The sequence below is a fragment of the Amblyomma americanum genome, chromosome 9 (genome assembly GCF_052857255.1).
Source record: "Amblyomma americanum isolate KBUSLIRL-KWMA chromosome 9, ASM5285725v1, whole genome shotgun sequence".
In the NCBI taxonomy this organism is placed as follows: domain Eukaryota; kingdom Metazoa; phylum Arthropoda; class Arachnida; order Ixodida; family Ixodidae; genus Amblyomma; species Amblyomma americanum.
Window position 1 is genome coordinate 46,263,707 of NC_135505.1, and position 14,714 is coordinate 46,278,420.

The 14,714-nt window shown below is 56.9% G+C and overlaps 1 pseudogene; it reads left to right on the plus strand.

The window, feature by feature from the left end:
- The first annotated feature begins 2,501 nt into the window (after positions 1-2,501).
- On the plus strand, positions 2,502-2,674 carry LOC144105829 (U2 spliceosomal RNA; annotated as a pseudogene).
- Positions 2,675-14,714: the final 12,040 nt, after the last annotated feature.

The window sequence follows — 14,714 nt, forward strand, 5'->3', positions numbered from 1 at the left end:
AATGAACGGCGACGGCCTATAGAAACAGAGACAAGCGCTCGATTTCGGCGGCTGACTCACATCATAGCTATCACGTTTTGGAGCGAGAGCTTCAAAACTTGATACCTTCAGATGAAATGCTAAGGTCACTGGGACGAGCCGGAGTCGTTAATGTGAATGCACCGAACAACAGGAGCGCCGCGCCTGATGTCATTATAGCGCTGTCGCGACAGCGGTCTCCCTCTCGGCAGCCTCGCTGCGCGCGTTGCGCGTGCGCAGTAGCTACAGATGCGCGTCACTGCTCTGTCAGTTTACAAACAGAAGGTTTAACAGGAGAAAGCTGTAGGCCAGTTGGTGCGACATTAAGACTGAAACCGCAACAGACGCAGGACAGATGGAGAAGACAACACAGGGCGGTACTTGCAACTGCAGTTGGAACTACCGCCACGTGTCGCCATCTCGCTTTGTCCTGCATCTATTGCAGTTTCTTAGTCTTAAACAGAGGGTGAGCAGTGCTCGTTTTTCAGATGAAATGGATGAAGGCGGGAATAGTCCGGGTGCATAATGCGGACATCTACGGCGACTCCGGGTAGCCACGTCGACGCATCCCGAAGTTGCGGCGCGGTATAAGGCGAGTCGACAACTAGCGTAAGAAGCCTGGAATGCCAAGCACGTGGCCGAGATACAGGAGCAACGAGAAGAACTGCTCGCCAAACGACGCCGTCAAGAATAGGAGAAACGACAGCGACAAGCCGCGAGCGAAGCCACGTATTATACGGGTTGCATCGGAGCTAACCCGCCACCAATTTTATTTCTCCTCGGGTCAATGTCAACCTCGCGCACACGACGAAGAAGCTTCATAGTGGAGTGGTAATGATTGCGCTTTAAAAACCTTCTTATTGGAGAGAAATTTGGGGCACGACCCTCTCCACAATACCCCAATGCACTGAACTGTTCGTCCCTTAGGTCCATAATAGTGACAGCCCGGCCGGCTCCTTCAGGCGTAGCAGGATTGCCCGGTCTAGATTTCTAGTTCTTGAGGTTCTCTGCGCTCCGCGGTGGAGGCTCCGCCGGGCATAGCGAAATGATGCGGAGGGAAGAGGCGAAGGGTTCTGGGCATAGGGTTTACGCTGAAGGGAGAAGGAGAGTTGATATTGGAGCTATGGAAGGGTGATCTATGGAAGGGTGGTCGGAGGTAGATCTGGCGCGAGGCTCTGTAGGCCTGTGTTATGTCGGTGAACGAGTGGATGCGCTTACTCGTAAATCGCAGATGTGATGCCACCTGGGCCCTAATACGATATGAGTGGAATATGGAAAGAACAGTCATAGACGAAAAAAAGAAGATATCTTCCATGGTGGTTCCATACTGGTCCAGGAAATCAAGCCCTTGAGGTTTACATAAAGCCCGATCCAACAGCCAATTCTGGCTGTTGTGCAATTATGGTACTGGAATTGAATCTGGCACTGATGGGCGCTTGTCCTCCTGCATTTGTTCTGCCGTGACATGTTCTTTGCAGCGCCCGTTTTCGTAACAGCGGGTTGTGAGAGGTAGTCAAGTTTCACGGCCATTGTATAGAAGAGTTTGCAATCCTTTCTGTATGATTCCATGTGAATAACTTATGATAAGTTTCCTTTATTCCAAATCTGTTGTATGCGCAGATTACATTGCATCAGCACAAGATAACTATGGGCAGTCCTAGATGGTCAAAATTATCAGGGCCCTCCACTGCGGCCCCGCCGCAGTGGCTCAGTGGTTAGGGCGCTCGACTACTGATCCGGAGTTCCCGGGTTCGAACCCGACCGCGGCGGCTGCGTTTTTATGGAGGAAAAACGCTAAGGCGCCCGTGTGCTGTGCGATGTCAGTGCACGTTTAAGATCCCCAGGTGGTCGAAATTATTCCGGAGCCCTCCACTACGAACCTATTTGTTCCTCTCTTCTTTCACTCCCTCCTTTATCCCTTCCCTTACGGCGCGGTTCAGGTGTCCAACGATATATATATGAGACAGATACTGCGCCATTTCCTTTCCGCCAAAAACCAATTATTATTATTATTATCCTCCACTGCGCCATCTTTTCCTCCTTTTTGCTCTTTCACTCCCAGCTTGTTTCTTACCTGTGGCGTGGTTGAGGTGTCCACCAAGAATTGAGGAATTTGCTGTTCTTTCGGACCCGCCGCGATGGCTCAGTGGTTACGGCGCTCGCCTACTGATCCGGAGTTCCCGGGTTCGAACCTGACCGCGGCGGCTGCGTTTTTATGGAGGGAAAACGCTAAGGCGCCCGTGTGCTGTGCGATGTCAGAGCACGCTCAAGATCATCATGTGGTCGGAATTATTCTGGCGCCCTCCACAACGGCACCTTTCTTTCTTTCTTTCTTCTTTCACTCCCTCTTTTATCCCTTCTCTTACGGTGCGGCTCAGGTGTCCTACAATATATAAGGCAGATACTGCGCCTTTTCTTCTCCCAAAAACCAAATAATATTATTATTAAGCTGTTCTTTTGGTTCCGTTTAATTTGGGAGGAGGAGAGCTTCATTCTTGCGTGCCTCGTAAGATGCGATTGTCCTGACCCAGTAGAGTATCTGTTACGGGTCCAATTGGACTTATTTTTGGATATGTGGCGGAGAGTTTGAAGGATGCTTCACTCCAGCCACCGGCTGGCCCGGTATTGCACTGCCTCCGGGATCGGCCTTGTCTTTAGCGCGTCTTTACTATCCTGTCTTTCTATCCCATCTTTCAACTCGCCTACTATCTGCACGTGGTAGCGATTGTGGCTCGGCTTGAGCCAGTGGGCAGGCCTGTGCACTTTCCTTTTCTTTCTTCCTGGCAACAACTTCTCTCTCTTCTCTCTGTTCATTCTACTCGGCGGTGTTCGGGCATCTTCAGAGATATTGGTGGTAGTGGTTTTATTAAAAATAATAGTAAAAAGGAAGGAAAAGATTTTTGCTAGCCCCCGCATCTGCCATCGATACTGGAGCACCTGAGCTGGGGCAGCGGAAATAAAGGACAGCAGGCAGAATGGAGAAATGAAATGAAAGAGGTGAGGGGACAGGAATAGAGGACAGGGGGAGAAGTAATATGTACAAACTATTTACACAATAAGTAATGTGTCCAGGTTGTGCGCGTGATTAGTTCAGTTTAGAGGAATTAAATCACACACGCGCACAGCACTGTGTAGGTTACAACTGGAGTGGGGCGTCCAGTTATTAATCGTTCAAGGTAGAACTCGCGGAGCGTTCGGTCACTGCGTGTAACTACCTGACAGAGAACAGACGGGACGTCAAGCCCGTGTGTTCGAGGAATGCACAGAGGCTCACCAAAGTTCGCTCACGAGTGCGCGCACTGCCCTGCGGCCACAATAGCGTCTTGATGGAGTCTGGTAGTATGCCCTGCGCCCTATAGGCCGCGAGCATATGGCGACGAGCATCGGCGAACGCGGAGCAGCGGAGCAGATGTTCTAGTGTTTCCACTACACCGCATCCGTCACACATATCACTCATCGCGATTCCGTGCCGCACCCGTCGTTCCCCGGGCCACACGCAGCCAATGCGCGCGCGGAGGAGCATTGCACGTTGCGACCGTGTAAGTGCGCGACAGCCGGTGACACTGTCGATGCGCTCACCTCCCGCGATGCGTGGGTCGGGGTGCTGCTTTCGGAGATGGTCGTGAATGGCCGCACGCACGTCCTCCAGCGCAAGGGGCAGATCGCTGGCAGGTAGTTGGTGTGCAGCGGTCGCGAGGTCGTCAGCTTCTTCGTTGCCGGCGATGCCGCAGTGACCGGGCACCCACTGTGCACGCACGGCACAACCTCTCTGCGCGAGGCGCTCGATGCGCGAGCGAATTTCCCACACTAGTGGGGTACCGCGGCCGTTAGATTGCAGGCGGCTGAGGGCGGCGCGGGAGTCGCACAGCAGAGCACTCCTGGGCGGCGGAGGGCCGAGGGTGAGCAGCAGGTCCCGCCCGAGCCGGATCCCCATCAACTCCGCCGTGGTGGAGGAGCCCAGGAAGGTTGCGTTTTGCTGGCTGTGCAGTCGCAGGGCGGGGATGGTGGCCGCAGCAGCAAGGGAGCAGCTGTCGCGGGCCACTGAGCCGTCGGTGTACACGAGGAGATGGTCCTGGAGCTCCTCGTGTATGACGGCTCTGGCCAGCTGCTGCACAGCGCAGAGGGGTGTGCTCCGCTTTCCCGCGATGCCGATGATCTCTCGCTGTACCTCCGAGGCAGCAGGCCAGGGCGCGCAGGAGCCGTAGGGGGGTGGGCCTTGGGTCAATTGCTCATACTCGAGCAGCGCCGCACCCATTCGTGAGCGCGGGTGCGAGCGCATACGCTGCAGCAGCGTGCCGCCGTCCGGTGCGCGGTGAAGCCGGTCGATGTGATTCAGTGCCCTGCGCGCTGCTTGGAGCTCAAGGGGCCACGCTCCTGCCTCGGCCAACGTTGCGGCGCACTGCGAGTTTTTGGGCAGGCCTAGGCACACGCGCAGGGACTTGCGGTGCTGAAGCTCGAGCTTCTTCCAGCACGGCTTGCGCACCGTGACGAGCGGCAGCGCATAGAGCACCGCCCCCAAAGCTGCGGCATTGTATAGACGCAGCGCGGCTTGCTGGGAGATGCCCTGGCCTCGAGCGGTGAGCTTGTGCACGGCGGTGGTGATCCTCTTCATCTGCAGACAGGCCTTGGTCGCCGCGGGGCGGAAGGAAAGGCGCCAGTCGATGTCCAGGCCAAGGTACCGCACCGATTTACGCGAAGGAATCGGAGTCCCGTGCAGTGACAGTGGCGCAAGGTGCGCGCGCGAGCGCGAAACGCAGGCCATGGCCACCGATTTGCCCGCGCTCAGTGACAGACCAAGGCCGCGCAATCTGGCATCGATTGCGGTCAGGGCTCCCTGAAGGCACCCCCGCACGCGGAACGCCTCGCCCGGTGGTCCCCGGCACCACAGAGCTATGTCGTCTGCATATATGGACATGTACACATGGTGTCGCCCGCTCGTGGGCAGGGAGGCCGGCACCACCGACATGGCCACATTAAACAGAAATGGTGATAGGACAGAGCCCTGCGGCACGCCCATGTCGACCGGGCGAGGCTTGGAGAGCTTACCCCCTACTCGTACACGCATGGTGCGCCCGCTCAGGAAGCCATGAACGTATCGCAAAAGGCGCCCGCTCACACCGGCCCCCTCAAGCACCGCGAGAATTGGTGCGCGGCGAACGTTGTCAAAAGCGCCCGAGACGTCCAGCAGCAGCAGCAGCGCAACCTGGCCTGCTGCCCTGGCATGCTCCAGCGCTGTAACAACGTCCGATATAGAATCAGCCGTGCACCGCATCCCACGGAAACCCGTCTGCCGCTCGTCAAACAAATCAGCCTCCGCAGCCCGCTCGTTCAGACGCTGCAACGCCATATGCTCCATGAGCTTACCTGCCGCCGATGTTAATGCCACTGGCCGGTATCCGCTCAGCTCCGTAGGTGGGCGCCCTGCCTTTCGGATGGGACAAACGACCGCGGTTCGCCAATCCTCCGGAAGCTCCCCGCGTTCCCACACCAGGTTGATCTGCTGCAGGAGGATCTGTGGTTGCTGCGCATCCAGGTTTCGCAGCATTTGGTATGTCACCCCGTCCGGTCCGGGCGCCGAGCGGCGGCGGCAGCGCTGCAGCGCATTGTTCAATTCCGACGCGGTGAACGGCGCATCACATGGACCTTCCGAGGCGACGGGCGAGGGACTGGCGTCGCTTCTGGGGCTCTCAGGAGCAGCTATGTTAGCGGCGTTTGCGGGGCTGGGCGGCGCGAACCGATCGGCAAACCGCTCTGCCAATTCTACAAAGCTGAGCCCGCTGGAGATTGCGAGGGCGGCCAGCGGTTGACGGTTTGCCTGTGGTTCGGTGATGCGCCGCAGGGTGTCAAACAGCCTCCGCGAGCTGACATCTTCCTCCATCCTTTGGCATAGTGAAGCCCACTGCCGGCGGTATAGCTTGTTGGCGTGGCGGCGCGCTGCTGCGTCCAAGCGGTTGTAGACAGTCCAGTCGGCGGCTCTGTCAGTCCGTCGCGCCCGTCGCTCTGCGCGATCTCTCTTCTCGCGCAGATTGAGCAGCTTCATATCAGGTGTGGGCTGCCCTGCCCTTACCTCTGCTCGTTGGGTGGCTGCGAGAGCGCTTCGGACTAGACTTGAAAAGAAATCTGCGCCAGTGGCCGCCGCCTCGTCGACCGCCCGCCTGAACGCACTCCAGTTGATAATGGAGTAGGCACGTTTGGGGCGCGCCTCCATCGCAGTGGGTTCAATTAGGATGGAGTAATGATCCGAGCCCCAGAGAGATGGTGATCGGCGCCATGTCGCCTCGATGCCTCTGGATGCGAAGGCAACGTCGATGCAGGAGCCGGTTGTTCCGCGTCGTCGAAAGGTGGGCTCGCCGGTGTTCAAGGGGGTGAGTCCCAGCTGCGTTGCTGCGTCGTGCAGGTCGTCTCCCCGCGCGGAGTGGCGCGCACTGCCCCACGCACTATGGTGGGCGTTAAAATCACCACAGATGATTTGGCGCGGGGCACAGCACGAAGACACAGCACAAAAACAGCGCGTTCCACGCGACAGCTGGACGCACATAAACACTGGCCACCGACGTGTCAACACCACCGACGCGCACTGTCAACACCACGCACTCCTGGGCATCAGATGTCGCCGCCGCCGAGCCGACGAGGGTGTGCTGGACGTCCTGCCGCACGTATATCGCGCACCTTGATTTCCCGTGGCGATGAGATGTGACACAACAGGGCACTGCAGCGCAGGTGGGTTCCTCGCACGTGGTGGCTGAGGGGTAGCCAATGTAGCCAGGTAGCCGCATCTGTGGCTCCCCGTCATGTGAACGTACGTACGTCTCCTGCAGCGCGATAACTTCCGGCGAATCCTGTGCGATGCGAACTCGCATTTCGGCGTACCGCGCCGCAAGTGAGCGCACGTTCCACTACAGGATGGATGGTATGCGGGAGGGAGTCCGGCGGCTTGCCATCATGCTGGCTTATCTGTGCGGGAGCACCCGCTGCTTCTAAGCAAGCCCGGTGTCCATCGGTGCCCTCCGGGAAAAGTGCGCTGAGGGCGCGCAACGCCAGCTTTAGGCGCGCGATCTCCGCGTCCCGTGCGTCAGGGGGCTGGCCGTGAGAAGCGGCCGCAGGCTCGGGCCGCGCTGTACGGGACGCCGGGCAACCGGATCGCCGCTGCCGCTGCCGGCGCTGCCGTTGCTTCTGTGTCTGCTGCTGCTGCTGCTGCTGCTGCTGGGGTGTTCCCCTGACGACCTGCGCATAAGAAAGAGCGCGCGGCGTCTGCTGATGTTGCTGGGCTGGGGCCGCTGTCTCAGCCTGGACGACGGCTCGGACAAACCGCCTGGACATCGGGGCCATGGATGTGGCCATTAAAGTGGCCACGTGACGCTCTCGCTGCCAGTGCGGGCACGCTGGGTCAATGGCTGCGTGCCGCCCCCCGCAGTTAATGCAGCGGGGCTTGCTCGCGCAGGTACCAGGCTCGTGTGGCCCGCCGCAGCGCTTGCATCGGGCAGGAGCACGACACACCTCAGTGGCATGCCCCAGGCTGGCGCACTTGGCACACTGGAGCGGCCGGGGACGGCAGGGGCGGACCGCGAGCCTGCGCTTGAATATGGTGATGAACGCCGGGGGTGTCGGCGCCGCAAAACGGAGAGCGAGTGTGCTGCCCGACAGAGACGCCGACACCATCGGTACCGTTGACTCCGCCGCCGCTAGCAGCTCCTCCGCCGTCCTGCGCCCGTCCACACCGAAGACCAGGCCGGAGCTTTGATTCCGAGGACGAGGCTCCTTGGCGCAGACCGGCACGCTGCGGATGACGGCCGTGGCTAGCAGGGCCTGGACAGCATCGCTGCTCCCCACGTCCACTGCCACCACATTCCGCCGCATGTTTACCCTAACGGCGAGGACGCCCGGGCGGGATCCGATCTCCTCGGCCAACTCCCAGCCCTGTTCCCTGGTGAAGGCGGTGCCCCGGTTCGCCGGACGAAACAGCACCGTCCCCGCCAGGCTGGACGGGACCTCCACGGCAGCCGCGGCTCGCTCCAGGGCAGCTCTCCGACGCCGCTGCGCCTTGGTAGTGATAATGCGCCACGGGACCAGGCTGGCCCCAGCATCAGCGTCGCCGCTGCCTGCGGGGCATTGCTGCGGCGCGCCGCGGAGTTGGGCGCGCTCGGTGCCAGCAGACGAAGCCCCAGCCGCAGTCTGGTCTCGTGCGGCGGGACTTGGTGAGGTCGCACCCGTTTTTCTTCCGGACGCCGTCGCCCCACCAGCAACAGCAGCAGCATCAACAGCAGGCTGGAGGTGGGCTCCATGGGGCTCCTGCTGGGAAGGCCCTGCTCCTTCGAGTGTGGAGGGAGAGGGAGCATTGACGGTGGGGGGCCTTCGAGCTTCCCGCTTGGCCACCGCGATGTCCCTTTTGGTTTCCGAGTCCCTCTCCTCCTCGGACCCCGTTGAGCGTCGCCGTTTCCGGAGAGCTGACTCGTCCATTGGGGTGCACATGCTCTCCTCGGCTGCAGGTGTCCGCGGTGAGCCCGCAGCAGCAGCATCAGGGGGAGAGGGCATCACAGCCGGTTCCCCAGGAGCAGCAATGGCGGCAGGAAGCGCAGGGGTGGCCAGAAATGGCGGGGAGGGAGCCGCCATGGAGTTCTGCGTCTGGTGAGCGAGCGCCATGGCGTCCCGCAAGGCTAGAACGCGTGGGTCCGCCGGCGACACGTCCAAGGTCCCGATGACGGACTCAAGGTTCTCCGAGGTGGTGATGAGCGCCGCCGTCAGGCACCTCACCGTGTCCCGCAGATCAGCGATCTCGGCCTGCATTCGCCGAATGGTGCTGGACGACCTTCCTCTGGACGGCGTTCGTCTCCGTGATCGTGTGCGAGAGCGGCCTGTCCTGCGTTGCTGATTGTCACCGCCAAACACAGGCCTTCGCTCGTTCACGGTGTCTGTGGCCTCCATGGGGAGACCCCGCAACGAAGGAGCAGAGAGCTAAAAAACACGTCCGCTCGCTTCGAACGCCCACCGAAGAAAAAAACCTCAGAGATATTCTCTGCTTGGATTCTTGGGGGAGAGGAATTTAAATGGCGCAGTATCTTTCTCTCATATATCGGCGCACAACTAAATCGCGCCGTAAGGGAAGGCATGAAGAAGGGACTTACAGGAGAAAGGAAAGCATCGGCTGGGGTGTAGCTCTGGCTGAACATGTAGTGACGCGATAGCTACAGCTGGCGAAGCGGAACTAACAGTCCAATTGCAAAGTCAGTCCTTCGCCGCTCCGTTGATGATAATGATGTCCTCATGCTGAATGGCACACGCCCATGGCAGGGGATTGGCCAAGGTGCATAGCTGATAGAAAGGCACACATGGGTAAGGAATGGAGTAATTGCAAAATTTTGTGTCGAAGACTCCAATTCGAAACGTTTCGCTGGGCGTTCCTTCTTCGCCTTCGTCCCTGGACGTGGAATCACTCTCTCCCCCTCTCCACTCCCCCCACTCGGTTTCGCCGGCGCTGCCGGGAGCTTCTCCGCACCACTTGACCAACCTCGTGACCAGCCACGGCGCCGCCACAGTGGCCACTGGGTGGCTAAGAAGAAGGCTCGAAATGCTAGCGTAATGTAGCTATACCTTAAAAAATTTAATAGAGATTAGACCAGCTAATCCACGATATACAAAGCGAAAGAGAGATTGAGGTATCCATTGACCTATGGAGACGGTTGTGCGCCTTTACTTTCGTGAAAATGAACGGTTTTTGCAAAGTTGTGAACGCTAATGAACTCTATGAACGATGTCGGCTCACTTGTTTTGTTTCGTTTTTGAGGAAAGGAAATGCAACTGTAACCGTCTCGCATATGTAGGTGGACACCTGAACCGCGCTGTAAAGGAAGGGATAAAGGAGGGAGGGAAAGATGAAAATGAACACTAAAAATTGAAAGTTGGATTTTGAGGAAAGGCGCGGCGCTGCGCAGCCGCGGAACACCTGTGGCTCGGTGCGACTAGAGGCGCATGCACTGTTGTGACTAGGGAGCGAGAGAGGTAAATACGAAGTTTTTCCTCGGGGAGCGCGCACAGCTCTCAAGAAATCACGCCAAACTGCTCAACCTGCGGCCACTAAACCTTTCGCTTTAACAGAGCTGACGTAGTGGAGGGCGCTTGCATAATTTGAACCACATGGGGATCTTTAACGTGTACTGACTTCGCAGAGCACACAGGCACCTTTGCATCTCGTCTCCATCCAAAAGCTACCGCTGCGACGCTTTCGAACTTGGGTGCTCCTGATTAGTAGCCTAGCCCCTTAACAACCACTGAGCCATTGTGGCGGGAACCACTGCGCTTTTCATTTCGTTTTTCCGTGCCTCTCTCACCTTCATTTCCGGACCTCGGCTTTTTCCTTTGTCCTTTCTTCTTTTTTTTTTCACTCCCTCCTTTATTATTTCTCTTGCAGCACGGGTCGCGTGTCCATCGAGATATGTGAGACACTTGAAAACTGAAAATTAGTTTTCGATCCCGATCGCGGCGGCCGCATTTCGAAGCGATCGAAAGGTAAAGGCCCCCTCTTTTACTATCCGATGTCATTTCACATTTAAGATCCCCAGGTCATCGAAATAGTTTCGGAGCCCTCCGCTCCGGCACCTCTTTCTTCCTTTCTTCTCTCAGTCTCCTTTATCAATCTTCCCTTAAGGCATGGTTCAGCTATCCGCCGAGATGTGAGACCGAAACTGCGCCATTTCTTTTCGCCAACAACCAATTTCGTTTTTTTTGCGGAGCAAGAAATGGCGCAATATCTGTCACGCATCTCGGCGGACACCTCGTTCGTGCCATAAAAATTTAAAATTGAGAAAGGAAGAGGTACCGGAGTGGACGGCTCCGGAATAATTTCGACCACCACGGATCTTTTAACGTGCACTGACATTGCACAGCCCACGGGCGCCTCTGCGCTTCGCCTCCATGGAAACGCAGCCGCCGGGGCCTGGTTCAAACCCGGGTAATCAGGATCAGTAACCAAAGTGGGGGGTTGAAAGAAAAATAGAAAAAAAGTTGCTGTAGTGGAGCACTCCGGAATAATTTCGGCCACCTTTGGACCTTTAACATGCACTGACATCGCGAAGCACACGGGCGCCTTTTCGTTTCGCCTCCATCGAAACGCTGCCGCCGCGGCCAGGTTCGAACCCGGATACTCCAGATCACTTAATAGTAATAATAATTTGCTTTTTTTTGGAAAGGAAATGGCGAAGTATCTGTCTCATATATCGTTGGACACCTGAACCGCGCCGTATGGGAAGGGATAACGGAGGGAGTGAAAGAAGGAAGGAAGAAATGGGTGCCGTAGTGGAGGGCTCCGGAATAATTTAGACCACCTGGGGATCTTTAACGTGCACTGATATCGCACAGCACACGGGCGCCTTAGAGTTTTTCCTCCATAAAAACGCAGCCGCCGCGGTCGGGTTCGAACCCGGGAACTCCGGATCAGTTATCGAGCGCCCTAACCACTGAGCCACCGCGGCGGGGTCCAGATCACTTGCCGAGCGCCATAACTACAGGCACTACGGCGGGTACTTATACTGCGCCATCTCCTTTCCTCAAAACTAATTTTCAATTTTCAGCCTCCCTGTTGCATTAACCCTCTGAGACAGCCTCATGAAATGGAAGGAAAGGCGCATAACTGCCTCCCGGGATCATTAGAGGCCACAGTTAAATTCTAGATACGTGACGGTGGTCTCCCCCCTGCACAAAAATCGTGCTTTCGCGCAATATGTCGTGCTTAGCAATGCTAGTCCGCCATCTAATTTTTATCACTTGTCCATTACTGCTAGAAGGGGCAGATGTCCGAATGTATCCCCGCGAAGGTCTTCCAATCCCACAGCTTCATATGCCAATCAATGCGTCAGCAGCCCGCAGCAGACAACTGTAGAAAAATTAAAAATGAAAATTGATTTTATGGGTAAAGAAATGGCGCAGTACGTGTCTCACATATCGGGGACACCTGAATCGCGCCATAAGGAAAGGGATAAAGATGATATTGAAAGAAGAAAGAAAGAGGTGCCAGCGTGGAGGGCTCCGGAATAATTTCTACCACCTGGGGATCTTTAACGCGCGCTGACATAGCACAGTGCACGGGTGCCTTAGCATTTCGCCTCCATCAGGAAGGATGCCGCCTAAACACTCGCCTGTCTCTCCAGCAACCAAGCATGCGCGCTAATGAATGTCAGCGAAAGTGTGGTGATGCCAACAATTGTGTAGTCTGTAATTAACATCTACACCACACATCAGCGGCATAAGCAGCACCACCGACTTAAAGTCTTTCATCTCAGTGCTCTTATAGTCAGCAATGTGCCCCCATGAATTTTCTCATCTTTCACACATTCCTTGCTCGCTTCCGTCGCGGCGTGGTTGATGTGGCCACCAAACAGTGAGAAAATTGCGATGCTTTTCATTTCGCCGTAAAACAAATTTCTTTCTCTCATGGAAATTATTCCGGAGCCCTGCACTACGGCACCTCTTTATTCCTTTCTTCTTTCACTCCCTCCTTTATCCCTTCCCTTACGGCGCGGTTCAGGTGTCCAAAGATATACGAGACAGATACTGTGCCATTTCCTTTCCCCCTAAAAAAACAATTATTATTCTCTCATGGTACACGCCCCGGCGCCTCAGTGGTTAGAGCGCTGGCTTACTGAGCCGGCGTTGCCGTGGTTGAACGGGGCCGTGGCTGTCGCGCTTCGATGGAGGCGTAACACGCAAAGGCGCCTGTGAGCTGTGCGATGTCAGTGCTCGCTAAAGGTCCAAAGGTGGTCGAAATTATTCCGATTACGACCACTACTCCAAACCTTTCTTCCTTTCTTCTTTATATTCCCCTTTATTCTTTCCCTTACAGGGCGGGCGGGTGGTTCGAGCGCGTTGCGGCGCACTGCGAGTTTTTAGGCCTCGGCGTGCCCAGAAACTCGCAGAGCGCCGCAACGTTGGCCGAGGCAGGAGCGTGGCCACTTGAGCTCCAAGCAGCGCGCAGGGCACTGAATCACATCGACCGGCTTCACCGCGCACCAGACGGCGGCTTGCTGCTGCAGCGCGCTCACGAATGGACGAGGCGCTGCTCGGGTATGAGCAATTCACTCAAGGCCCACCCCCCCTACGGCTCCTGCGCGCCCTGGCCTGCTGCCTCGGAGGTACAGCGAGAGATCGTCGGCATCGCGGGAAAGCGAAGCATACCCCTCTGTGCTGTGCAGCAGCTGGCCAGAGCCGTCATACACGAGGAGCTCTAGGACAATCTCGTCGTGTACACCGACGGCTCAGTGGCTCGTGACAGCTGCTCCCTTGCTGCGGCGGCTACCATCCCCGCCCTGCGACTGTACAGTCAGCCACATGCAACCTTCCTGAGCTCCTCCACCACGGCGGAGTTGATGGGGATCCGGCTCGGGCTGGACCTGCTGCTCACCTTCGGCCCTCCGCCGCCCAGGAGTGCTCTGCTGTGTGACTCCCGCGCCGCCCTCAGCCGCCTGCAATCTAACAGCCGCGGTACCCCACTAGTGCGGGAAATTGCATCGAATGCCTCGCGCAGAGAGGTTGTGCCGTGCGTGCACAGTGGGCGCCCGGTCAGTGCGGCATCACAGGCAACGAAGAAGCTGACGACCTCGCGACAGCTGCACACCAACTACCTGCCAGCGATCAGCCCCTTGCGCTGGGGGGCGTTTGTGTGGCCCTCGACGACCATCACCGAAAGCAGCACCCCGACCCACGCATTGCTGGAGGTTAGCGCATAGACAGTACCACCCGCTGTCGCGCACTTACACGGTCACGACGTGTAATAATCCTCCGCGCAGGAATTGGCTGCGTGTGGCCCGGGGAACGACGGCAGCGTCACGAAATCGCGACGAGAGAAATGTGTGACGGATGTGGTGCAGTGGAAACATTAGAACATGGTGAGCCTCTGTGCATTCCTCGAACACACGGGCTTGACGTCCCGTCTGTTCTTCGTCAGGTAGTTACACGCATTGACCGGACGCTCCGCGAGTTCTACGTTGAGCGATTAATAACTGGACGCCCCACTCCAGTTGTAGAGATCACAGTGCTGTGCGCGTGTGTGATTTAATTCCTCTAAAATGAACTAATCCCGTGCGCAACCTGGACACATTTCTTATTGTGTAAATAGTTTGTACATATTACTTCTCCCCCTATCCCCTCGTCCTGTCCCCTCACCTCTTTCATTTCATTTCTCCATTCTGCCTGCTATCCTTTATTTCCGCTGCACCAGCTCAGGTGCTTCAGTATCGATGGCAGATGCCGGGGCTAGCAAAAATCTTTTCCTTCCTTTCTACTATTATTTTTAATTAAACCACTACCACCACCACCACCAGCTCCTTCACTGTGCCGCGTTCGCCGATGATCGTCGCTATATTCTTGCGGCCTATAGGGCGCTGGGCATACTACCAGACTCCCTCAACGCGCTATTTTGACCGCAGAGCAGTGCGCGCACTCGTCAGCGAACCTAGGTGAGCCCCTGTGCATTCCTCGAAAACACGGGTTTGGCGTTCCGTCTGTTCTCCGTCAGGTAGATACACGCGTTGACCGAACGCTCCGCGAGTTCTACCTTAAACTATTAATAACTGGACGCCCCACTCCAGTTGTAGCCAACTACGTGCTGCGCGCGTGTGTTTTAATTCCTCCAACATGAACTAATAACGCGCACAACCTGGACACATTTCTTATCGTGTAAACAGTTTGTATATACAACTACTCCCCCT